This window comes from Aulonocara sp. 'chitande type north' Nkhata Bay, linkage group LG16, assembly GCF_057382095.1.
Source record: "Aulonocara sp. 'chitande type north' Nkhata Bay isolate Kocher_YH1m ecotype deep benthic linkage group LG16, A_spYH_male_GT1.1, whole genome shotgun sequence".
In the NCBI taxonomy this organism is placed as follows: domain Eukaryota; kingdom Metazoa; phylum Chordata; class Actinopteri; order Cichliformes; family Cichlidae; genus Aulonocara; species Aulonocara sp. 'chitande type north' Nkhata Bay.
Window position 1 is genome coordinate 35,658,691 of NC_141359.1, and position 12,098 is coordinate 35,670,788.

At 40.2% G+C, this 12,098-nt stretch overlaps 1 protein-coding gene across 8 annotated transcripts in view; it reads right to left on the reverse strand.

Annotated features, from left to right (window-relative positions):
• The window catches only part of LOC147312002 (PTB domain-containing engulfment adapter protein 1), a 93,876-nt gene that overhangs the window by 32,699 nt on the left and 49,079 nt on the right, over positions 1-12,098 (reverse strand). Inside the window, exon 1 of one of the 8 annotated variants that reach the window (XM_086266793.1) lies at positions 3,727-3,866. The exons of 5 other annotated variants lie outside the window; for them this stretch is intronic. The gene's annotated coding sequence lies outside the window, so the exon portion shown is untranslated. Of the gene's footprint in view, positions 1-3,011; positions 3,313-3,405; positions 3,452-3,726; positions 3,867-12,098 lie in introns of those variants that run through there. 2 more of the 8 variants (XM_086266796.1, XM_086266794.1) reach the window with 2 other exon arrangements.

Below are 12,098 nucleotides of genomic sequence, written 5' to 3' on the forward strand. Positions count from 1 at the left end.
ACATTTACAATGCAAATACTGAGCTATTAAAAGTTTGGGGTTGATGAAACAACAAATCTTGTACAAGCTGCTAAATTTCAACATGATCCAAACTGACACATTTTTTAAAAAAAGGGTTTGGTGTTTGCTCTCTACAAGGAACATCCTAGAATAGCCAATGAAATTAATCATTTTTCTTGTTAGCTGTGACACATAAAAATGTCTATTAAGCGTATTAAATCTCAGTTATGTCATTCATCAACTGATGGATATACAGAAAACACCCCGCTGTCCAAACAGCCCATTCTTGTAAAACGTCATGTGACTTGAAAGATTCGAGGGAATTTCCTCAGAGCTCAACGAATAAATGATTAACTTCTTAAACAGAAATATTTTTAAATATTTTTAGAACGCAATAAGAACCAGATGGGTTTTTTAAAGAAAATTATGTTATGATACATGAACTGCTACAAATGAAAGAGCGTGCTTTCATTTTCACAGCTGTGAATGTGAGCTGCAAGTTGTGTGTTAGAGCTGCGAGGCAGTGTTTACCATTTTCTTCTGAAAAATGACTTATGAATTGTTTTTGTAGGATTAATTTATTGCAAAACTTGGCAACTTAGTAGCTCAAAAAGCATCATCCAAAAGAACCCAGACAGTCAAAGGAGACTGAAACACAAACACTGCTTATTAGACCCAATTCAAAACACAGAGGATGTGGGCGGAGCTAAACCCAGAGACAGACAATAGCAGCACCGTGATTTGGCACAAAGCAGCCAGGCTCTAATATGGAGGCACATATCGATTCACGGGACTGACACCCGCAGCTATGAAACATATACTTTGGCCTCAGAACAGTTGGGACTTTGTCACAATGTTTATGTGATCATTTGTAGAAAATTCCACTTCAGTGACTTCATTCAGCAGTTTGGTTAGCTTGGTAAAATGTAACCAAAAAAGACCTCAGTTTAGGTGGTTGTTACTTTGGCCTCTCTGCCATTACCTCCCTTCATCAGCTCCCACTGCAACAAACTCTGACGATGTTTATGTTCATCGGCAATTGTGAACAAATGACGACATTTATAAAATGGGTTATAATATGAATACAATTATCAGCCAATACTCCATAGGGCTGAGAAATAAGATTAAAAGTTAAGCGTTACAAAATGAATCGATCACCGCGACATGGGAGGGTAACGGATCATTAGCTCTGACTGAGGCTGTGTCTGAGTCTCATATCTTTATTACCGAGGGGAGAGATTCTGACAAACAAACACAACATCGTTTTGAAAAGAAGACTCATCACTGACAGAAACCAACGCATTTCTGAACTCGCATTTAACAGACTGAAAAATGAAACACTCTAAAGTGCACATAATGAGGAACATAATGATGTGAGGCACATCACTGAGGGGAAAACACACACAATGTAGTGGGGTCTCGCTGTAAGGGGAGCTTTTTTTTCCTCTGACAGAGGCCCTGGAAAAGGTTGTAGAAATTTTAAATGGAACAAGCTTCAGGGTGGAGACTCTGACATTCCTCAGTCAGCTAGAAGAGAAAATCGACTGCTGAAAGAGACCGACGTGTTCTTGCTTAAGCCACACATGATGCCGTTGCAAGCATCACATAGGCAGGTGAACCGCAAGGACACTATTATTATGTGCATTTAGCCAAAGGCGACAGGGAAAGCAAACTCTCCAGATCTCTGCATCAAACTTCTTTGCAGTATTTGGTTTGCCAAATTAAGACCTTGGCAGTCGCTGCTTTGCTACCTGGGACTGTATATTTAGATTTAAGTGCATTCTTACCTTTCTCTTCGAAGCAACAGATATGTGTTTGCTGCAGAATAAAACTGTCTTAAAAGACTCATCTTCCTTTTAATGGTTTCTGGTATTTTGATAGCGTCAGTATGGGTTGTTTTAGTTTTAGTTTTTTTCCATTCGAAATTGGGGAGAGAGCAGCAGAAAGTATGAGGGGGTGTGAGCCATCGAGAGCATAAAAAGCCTTTTTAACCTAAAGCAGGACTCTGGAGGTGTAGTACACCTGAAAATTAAAGATAAAATAGACTTGAAAATTACAAAAAACATGCTCCCACTGGAAGCTGTGTTCTACCCTTTGCTTTTCCTTAAAAGCACAATAAGGGATACTGAAGCCCAAGAAAATTTGTAAGAACAAATGATTGGAAAGACTGGATACATGGATCCAAAAGTGAACCATTAAAAAGACCAAAAAAAAAAAAAAAAAAGGACGGAACTGGCCTGAATCCATAATCGTGCAGAGTGGTTTACACGACCTCCCTAAAAGTCACAGCTAAGAGCTTTAACGTCTTAAAACAAAGATTGCCTCATTCTGGCATCCACAGTGGAAAAAGGCCTGGCAGCCTTTTTGTTTGTTTGTGACATACTTGGACGTAGTGCAATGGTTCGCCTGACACTTGACTGTGATATCACTCATTTTGATTGACAGCTGAAGTGTCGCGCCTGTTTTAATAGCTTCCTGTTTGCCGATTCAACAGCACCCTCTCGGGAGGACGGCAGAACCCGGATCTCTCTCTCTCTCTCTCACACACACACACACACACACACACACACACACACACACACACACACACACACACACACACACACACACACACACACACACACACACACACACACACACCTACCTACACAGACTTAACACTGAGCTGCAAATGTCGTCAGTCTTCTTAAATGTTTACCAGCTGCAGAGGAAGCACAGTGTTCTTCTGAATTCCTCAACAACAGTCCACTCTATACTCACTTCAATGGTCAATTAAGAAAGAATTTATAGTATTAAGACTAACAAGAAAAGCAAATGAGCACATATGTCAATAATTAAATGGCAATAAAAGCCCAGAGAGCCTTTACATTGTACTGTAACACACACACACACACGCACGCACACACACACACAGGCTAAGACTTAATTACACAGTACATTCTATGTAGGCTGAATTTTGTTTGTGAATTACGAGCAAGGCTAGTGGAAAAAGTGAAGCAGCAACTACTTACTTAGATTCTCGTCCTTCCAAAAACCATGTCCAGATTCAGACAACTCACCTTCAGTGACTCATACATTTGGAATTTAGCTTGGGAAAGAAACTTACTAGAGCTGAGTGCAACCTACTCTGACCCTGTGCGGTCTTCCTCTTTTCAAGCCCAGTCAACGCACGGAAAAACGCAAAAGTTTAACAAACCCCAAAATGTTTCAAAATGCTTCAAATGAAAGCAAGAAAGCAAAGTTAATGTCCCATTAAAAAATCCCCCTCAGCCGCTCACTAATCCAAACCATATGCACTCAAAAGGCAGCGCGCTTTCAACGTGGGATAAGAGCAGAGTGTGCACTGTGGTCCCAACACGATGCCCCAGCAAAGAAAAATCAACAAAGATCCTTTGTTTTCCTCACTTTGCTCTCGCCTCGGCTCTGAAGTCTCGCTGCCTAAGTGCAAGCCATCGCAAATACAATCTGTTTATGAATTTGGTGCCAGGATTCCTCCACTGAATCAACCGTCGTGTTTTTGGTGTCTAATCTGGAAGGCAGTCCTGCTCTCTCACAGCCCAGCACTTTCATCTGACGTGTATCAAATGCAAAATCCTGACATATTTTATAAAAGAAAGGCACCTCTTCCCTTCTACTCTTTAAAAGGAGAGGAGAGAGGGGGAAAAGACCTGCTGTATGGAGAGAAACATGCAAACAACAACAGAGCCGTGATAAAAAGCTACTTACTTGCCTCCAAACTGGGGTGGAATAGTGAAGAGGAAGTTTCAGAGGATCTTAATAGTTTTCAGCTGTGGGCCAGATGGTGGTGCGCTAAGGACTACAGTAAGCAGAGATGATGGGGCTTGCAAGCTCAACAAGAAGCGTTTGCCTAGACACAAGATACTTGACATTCAAACCCAACTTCCTCCGCCCACAGTTTGTCCAAAAGGAGTTTCACATGTGCAAAACAAGAGACCCCTTTGGACAGGGACTATTTTGCTGTGATGCACAGGGGCATACCACAGATGAGCCATAAAAGCCATCTCGCCAGAGGTTGCAGGCTGACCCTTTTGCTGCAGTGTGTGATTCATCATCACACTATGCACCCTGGCAACAGCCTTAGGTCAACATCTTGGCATCAATCAACTCAGCAGTACGGCCAAAACATTATGAAGTAGAAGTAACAACACTTCTCTAACTTGGAGCACAAAAAGCCTCCCTGTGAGATGATGTCAACTTAATAATACCTTTTCCTTTTTCTCTGCACTCTGAAAACATTTACGGCTCAAAGTGTGAGTACCGGCAGCTCCAAGTGTTACACTGCTTTAAAATCTGACATTCAGTTTTTATCACATAGAGATGAACTGCCCGGGAGTGACCTCAAAGTGGGTAGGGGCGATGCAAAAACAAAATTGGAGCTGACAAACAGCTGAATCGGCAGCCTACTTTGTCTTCTTATTGAGATTTTTCTATGTCAACATCTAAAGCGTTATGCAAATGTCGTGTCCCAGCGGGCTATTCAGGAAACTGTCGATCTGAATCTCTCCTTCAAAAACTTTTGAGCATCTCATTGAAGTCCAAATACTTGAGGACAAGCAACTGACCACTTTTATTAAAAGTGTATCAGAGGAGGCTGATCCAAACAGGCAGATGAGGTTTCTCCTGCTCTGTTTTTTAGACACAAGGAGGAGATCAAAATATAAATCATAATCAAATCTCGCAGAAGTCGGTGCGGCGCTACCACTCACGCTGTCCTCCTCATTTCAGTTTAATGGGCTTCATGTTTTTCATGAGGTGGGGGTACAGTTCTGAAGCCAAGACCTATCACAACAACATTTCTGCTATCTCATGTCACAACACTCCAGCACCATTCACAGAGACACTGTCCACACAGATGAGCTCTCACTGTTACTAACAGAGGCGTCAGAACACGTAGAGGTTAAGTACAGGAACTCGGTGTACGATTTAAGGCACAGATAGATGCATGTAGCTTTTAGTCTTAAATCTACAGTGTTCGTAATGGCCACCAGGGGGTGATACCTGTGGTTGCAAAAAGACTTTCAGTCCTATAAAAGTCTGTAGGAAAATTAAACTTGACCCTGACTTTAACACTTTTCTCAGTTTTTGGGCTCAGTCAGCATTTTCACTCATATTAAATGAAACACCAGGTCAACATTCTGTAAATCATGGTGATTCTAAGTACTCTGTACTAGATAACAAAGCCAAAATGTGATAATCCAGAATATGCTCATTGGCCAATAATTTGTGACCGACAGTCAGATCCACCTGATCATCACATCCACTATCAAAACCTTCACCTCTAGACTTCATAACAGGACTTAACAGCCAAGTTAGGAGGAGGAAAATGTGTCAGAAACATCAGAATGACTATGATTATCTGACAGAAATGGCAGAGAAGATGAGAAGGCACCGTTAAGGGTTTGTCAGCAAACCAGTGTGCTGCTAAACATAATTTAAATAAGCATGCTTTACACCAGAGGTCGAGAAGTGGCAATTAAGAAATAGCTTCAAAAGCTAACTATATATAATGATATGCTAATTTTGTGCATATCATATGTTATGTCCCTTCCTCATGTTACTATGCTGGTGGGCCAACACAGCTATTGTTTAGAGTGACCTGGAAATATATCCCAGTGATGCCATTTTTGCATTTCTGATATACATAGGTTAGAGTTTACCATTTATTATGGAGGGTTTGATGCTGGGATCTCTGATCTAAGTGTCCTTTGGTGTCAGTCTCATGATTCGTGTGTGAAACCCAAAACAAACAGCTAGAGAAAGTAATCTGTCAGTAAGTAATAGTAAGTAACTGTTGCTCAAAGGTTTTTCCCTCCTTTTTCTAATCCTCGTGGTTGCTCGGTGTGAACCAAACTGTTGATATGGTGAACTACTTGTAGTTATGGTCAAGCACTAACAGGAAAGTATAAGTACTGAGTTTTAGTTCCCAGCAATTAATAGATGCATTAAAACTCAGATACATTCAAATATGCATTGAAATGCAATGAGAATACATAACATTTTGGAAGCTTCTATATATGTGAACTGCAGCAACTGCAACAGAAAATATAGCTGTGGAGATCAAGCATTGCATCTGGCAAATAATGCCTTTTAAAGAGAAGACTTTTTTAGTTTCCAGCCAATTGACAAAGGTCACTCGGAGAAGAAAAGAGCACATTTCTTGTTCATTCTCTCTTTTCTTTTTTCTTTTTTAAATCCAGTATCCAGTTAGAGATTCAGCTTGGTCAGGGCCTTGGGTGGCGATGTGTTTATGCTGGCCAGCACAACTTTGGTTTCTGCATGAGAGAGCATTTAAAGCAGGGAGGGTCTCCGGATTTGGGCTGTTCTGTTCGCACTTTATTTTTCTAGGGGTTTTTCTTTGCACTGCCCAGTATCGCTTCACATTTGTGTCTTGTATGAACAGCTGTGGTTAGGTAAGGGAAGTGGCTAGCCGAGACACTTTCTGGGAAAATGGGGACATTTATGTTGAAGAGCCAAAGATATTAATAAATGCCCATAGAGGAGAATTGGGAAAAAATGAACTAATAATTAATGATATCTATAACACTTTAAAAACATCTGTCAGTGTACACAGAAAGAACATATCTGTGTACAACATTATGAGCCTGTCAATGATTAAAAAAAACAACACATTTCACAGGATTAAACATCAATTTTTTTTACCATTTTATGAGTAACAGATATTCGAGGCAACAGCAAAGTGGCACAACAGACACAGCAACTTGAAAGCATCTAGGTCAACCGATAAAAACAATGAGTCATCTCTTCTGACTGTTTCATAACGTGGTTGTAACGTCGCACTTTTGGGAATCATTTCTAATTGAGCAGGAAACCAAATAATTTGGATGGCATAGTGATCGTGTCCAGTTTATTTATTTGTAGATATCAATAACTTAAAGCACTACTCTCACAGGAGAAGACATACGCTGCACCAGATTTACCAAGCAGCTAATTTCCATATGAAATCCCCAGAACGCAATAAAAACAACTAAATACGAGGCTTTAAAGTATCTTCTTCTGGGTTCTAGTATTTACAGTTCTTATGGTTTACAGATTTTCAACAAGTTTAGACTCCAATTATTTCGATCCTTGCCTGGGATGCATGTGTAAGTGTGTTTGTGGGAGTGGGGAGTGGGTGGAGAAGCAGGAATGTGCATCTCAATGAGAAGCATCTCGGTGGATTTTCATTGAGATTTGCAGCCTCCATATGATTTGTGCTTCATCCAGGCAGTGATGCAAAGTGCCAATGTGTGACACCAGAGATGGATTTTCAGTTGGCGTGACTCGCACCGCTCACTGCAATGTGATGACAATGGCCGAAAGAGAAAGCAATCATTTCAATTTACCACGACCGTAAAACCAGTTCAAGCAAATATACGATTCCTAAAAACTAAAAACCAAATACCAAAGGATGACTGTTAAGGTCCAGCTCTAGTTGTTAAAATGCTAATCAACAGCAGGTGTAATATCAGTTTGTTTTCATTCCAAGGGTGTCAAATATTGCCATTTTGTCACAGCTGCTGCCATCTCAAAGTCACACGCAAGTAAGTGAGGGAAAACCAAATGAAGCAAAGTGCAAAAGGAGACACAAACTGTAATCTCCCAGCTGACAAACCTTTGACTTACCCCAACACCCCTCCATCTGCCTAATGTGGATTATGGATTTAAAAGAGGTCCATTATCTGTCCGTAACCAGTGTTGCTATGACAGGCGTGTTTAACCAAAAGAACTCAAACGTCACCCTGCAGGTGATGCCAGAAGAAATGTCAGGCCATCATTAACGCCATTAGTACGACTCTATGGGGGAGCTTAAATGCCTGGTCAGTAGTGGTGGACTGACGAAATGACAGTCACTGATGCTGCCAGCAGGACTAAACTGGGGCTACAGAAATGCTGTGAACATTGTGCAGTGCTCATCCTTAGATGGATCTTTAATCAGTCCAGTTCAATCTTGCTAGTATTACAGGGAAAAAAGCAAAGATATGTATAAATATAATAAGGTTTATATCTGCTGTGTAGAAGGCCGATGTTTGTGAGTAGCAGAAAAATTCAAGAACAGTATTCTATGCCCTTCATTATGCACAAATTTTCTTCCATATTCCACTGGGAAATCATAATGGAAACATATTGTATGCGCAATCGAAAGTTAGAACGATTGCCCTCCGGCTCTGTGAAAGTATTCAACTATTAATGGGCAACAATCAATCACCAGTGTCAGCCACCTCCTACCTGAAACACCAAAGCCTAAACTGTGTGGAACAGCAACCAATCCTCACTGTATGAATGAGCTGAGACCAGAGGGCCACTGGCTGGCTGGGTTTTTTAAGTGTGCATCTTATCCATCACATCCCAAACACATACATGTTAGGTAAGTTGGTGATTCTAAATTGGCAGTACGCGTGAATGTGAGTGGTTTTCTGTCCAGCATGTACCCTGCATGTCACCTTATGACAGCTCGGACAGGCTCCAATTTGACTTTGACCCTGAATTGGATAAGCAGAAGAAAACGGATGGCTGGATTCAGCAATCTTGCACAATAGAGGCTCAAAGTGTCCCTGCACATTGGTAAAAAGTGTTTATATCACTTAATTATTTTTTGCAATAAAGGCATCTCTCCTCGACCCACTGTAAACTATCTCCAGTAGTAGTAGTAGCAAAGAATAATCCTAAATGTGCATTAATATTTATTTCAAAAAATGGATTACATCATGTAATCAATCTTCCTCCAAACTGTATCACATGGAAACTCAATAGGTCATGAACTGGTCCTTTGCTGATTCTACACAAAGCAGCTAATTAAAAGACATGGCATCCAATATCATGAGGTACAAGGTGAAAGTGGAAGGGTGTCCACTGCTAATGCTCTTCTTGTTGCTGCAGGCTACAAACTTGCTCGAGAGTGTTCAAAAGGTCACGGTGTGTCTGCTGCTCTGCTGTACTATTGATTTGAATAAATTAACTGTTTCATTCAAGTGTTTTGTTAATTAACCTTTACCCTCCCCGCTGCATTCATCTGCAAGCAAAGGTCTATTCTGCGGTCATATAAGCCAGGGCGAGACCCAAAAACAGCAATTTTGGGAATTCTAAAGGTCACAACAAGCAGTTTCTTAGGAACACCCATGCATTTTAAAAAAGACTTGGCAGAGCTAGTGCATTAGATTGCATTTGAATGCACAAATATATAGATATATAAAGTGTAAAGCTCTTTATATTAGATAACATTTAGATGTCAAATTATAGATTGATATAAAACATGTTGTGCTCCAGGTATAGATATAACAGCTCCACCATTTTAGTGCCTCTGGCCTTATGTAAAACATCAGAAACAGAACAGACTGTGTTTTCCAACAAGGCTGAATACAAATATCTGTATTTGTGTGACATTATTCTTGTAATTTTAATCCCCCACATATGTCTAGGTCATCTCAATTCAAAGAGGCTTTTCTGTAAAATCTTCCCACATGTCATCTGTGTCAATACAACAAACAACTGACAGCCCGAGAAAAACAAAACCCTGTATTAGAATATATTCTCTACTCACGTCTTCCAAATGTGCATCATACAGGCTCAGAAAGCTGTAGTACATTCAGTGTTAATATACAGAATTCATCTCCATTATCTAATTTTTTTTTTTTTTTTAAAAAGGAAGAAAAAAAAAAAACAGTTACAGCTCTGAGATGAAGGGTTTAAATTCATGTTTTAAACGTGGGGCGAATCCCCCCTTAAATGCTTCCAACAAAAAGAACCTTAGACACTTTGGAGGTGATTCTACTTGAAGGTCTGAGGTTTTCTTTTCTTATCTTCGATTGTGTTTTGTCATTCTCCTCTAAGTGCAACATTGCTCTGTTTTTGTTTTGATGGCTTTTCTTTTGTCTCCATGTCATGCTTTGTTCTTTCCCAGTCCTCTGTCACATCTGCACTGGCAAACGGCCTCTTTCATAAGTTTAAAGCATGGATATATATAAGGCAGTTACACTGAAATTCATGGTTGGATTGTTGTTTAACTTTAATAAAATTGGAATCAGCTACCTGAGATTCCTGAGCATTAATATTGTTAACATTAACTTCACTGAAACTGTTGTTTGCACAAGTCCTCACAGCATCTGTTGGTCTGTCCTAAGAGGCTTCTTCATCTTTAGCTAATGATTTAGAATTGAATGGCTCTAGATTCAAAGATTGTCCACGTGCAAGTGTAGCCTTCTGAAACATTAAAGGAGTTTGTAGTCTTGCAGAGATAAGGCAAGAACGTGTATCACAGGTTATCACGGCTGCTTCTCGTTAGCACGTCTGCTCAGCTGTAAATGCTGGGTTGATTGCTGTAGTTGTGCACATGCTTTTACTGCATCATAAGTCCTTGATTTAAAGGAACTTATGGAAGTATGTGCAGACCTGCACTGAAATTCAAGCCCTGGCTCAGGTCAAAATTCTTCAGTCCACCATTCTGCATAAGATACAAAGAATCAAGCTCTTAAAGGCAAATAAGTGTTAATTCTTTACAGGCCAAAAGCTCTGAGAGAAATTTTCGTGACAATTTTAAGAGGAATAACACACTGTATATTGGATACAGAACAGAATTGCTTTCACTGGCTAACAGACATGTCATTGTTAAGTTAAGCATGGCATTGAAAAAAGCAGAATGGGTGGAGACAAACTGAAGTAACTTAAACAGGAGACTTTGCATGAAATTTGCCAATAGCTGTCATGACCGGCTAGGCCTTCTTCCTCTGATGTGTGCTGGTAAAAATCATCCGCTAATGGATGATGTACTGGGATTGTGGGGCAGAGTTTCAATTCATGGTCTTCTGAACTAAAGCCTAAACCAACTTCGCCATGATTGCATATAAGCATGGTCATAAACCTCATGACAACATCCTCCTTTAAATCAAGATAAGATGAAGAAGAGGAGCGTTAAGCTTGGCTCGGAGATGATGATGGAAAAGAAGAAATTCAACCATGCAGAAGAATCATTCCATTATTTTTCATATGCAGGTACATAATTACTAAATTCTATAGAGACGTGTGCCATAGTCTAGAAACATTAGTGGAGAAAATGGAAGAGTTTGGACTGACTGGATGTTTGTGCACACTGAAAGCATAGAGAATAAGTGTGGAATAAGAATAAGAGTGTCTGCAAAAATATGAATCCGTTCATACATCAGGCTTTCTTTAGAGAGGACGAATTTAATATAGTTGAAAAACAAGTGTTTTACCACATTTAAGTAAAACCTGTTGTTCTTCAGTTTAGGGGAATTAAAAGAAATAATTGAAAGATAATTCTCAAAAACCACCGATTTTTTTTTCAAATCGGAAAATCTGAGGTTTTGCATTCAACGGGTGACTAGTTAATAGGCTGAAATATCACTTTTCTGCTTTCAATATTTGAAACTACAGGGTTCAGGTTGTGGTAATTCACTCCATGGAAGATTTTCCACTGGAGCAGTCTCGTGACGACACCCCACACTCAATGTCAGCAGTTCTGACATTTTTGCATTTTGTACTGGTTAGTTGCACTAATCATTTTGTATTGATTAGGATCAGATTATATATCGAGTGAGCCGCAAAACTCACACACAGGAAGAACACACCTAGTTGTTGATGCCCAAAGCCGCCAGGTCATGATTTTTCAGGTGGCTAATTACAATCGATGGCTGGTCACATGGGGTTGGCTGGTCACAGGGGATACGATAAAACCCTGGTGTGTGTCAATGGTGCGCACCTTGCCCGGTGTGTCAACTGGTCAACCAGCCAGCCATTCCAAAAGAGTCTTTGCACCCACTACCGTTAATGGAGGTTCCTTTTGAGGACCTCATGGACCTCATTGGGCCATTTCACCAGAGTTCATGTAGATATCACTTTGTATTAGTTGTGTTGGATTATTCAATGCGACATCCCGAAGCAGTACCGCTACACACCATTAATGCAAAGCGTGTGGCCCATGCACTGTTTTAGGTCATTTCCCGAGTCAGCATCACAAAAGAGATACTGACTGGCCAGGGCATGTCATTCATGTCTTGCGTGGGGTGTTAGACCTAATAAAATAAAATTTTGAGGAAGGTCCAAGCCCAGCTAAGAATTAAACT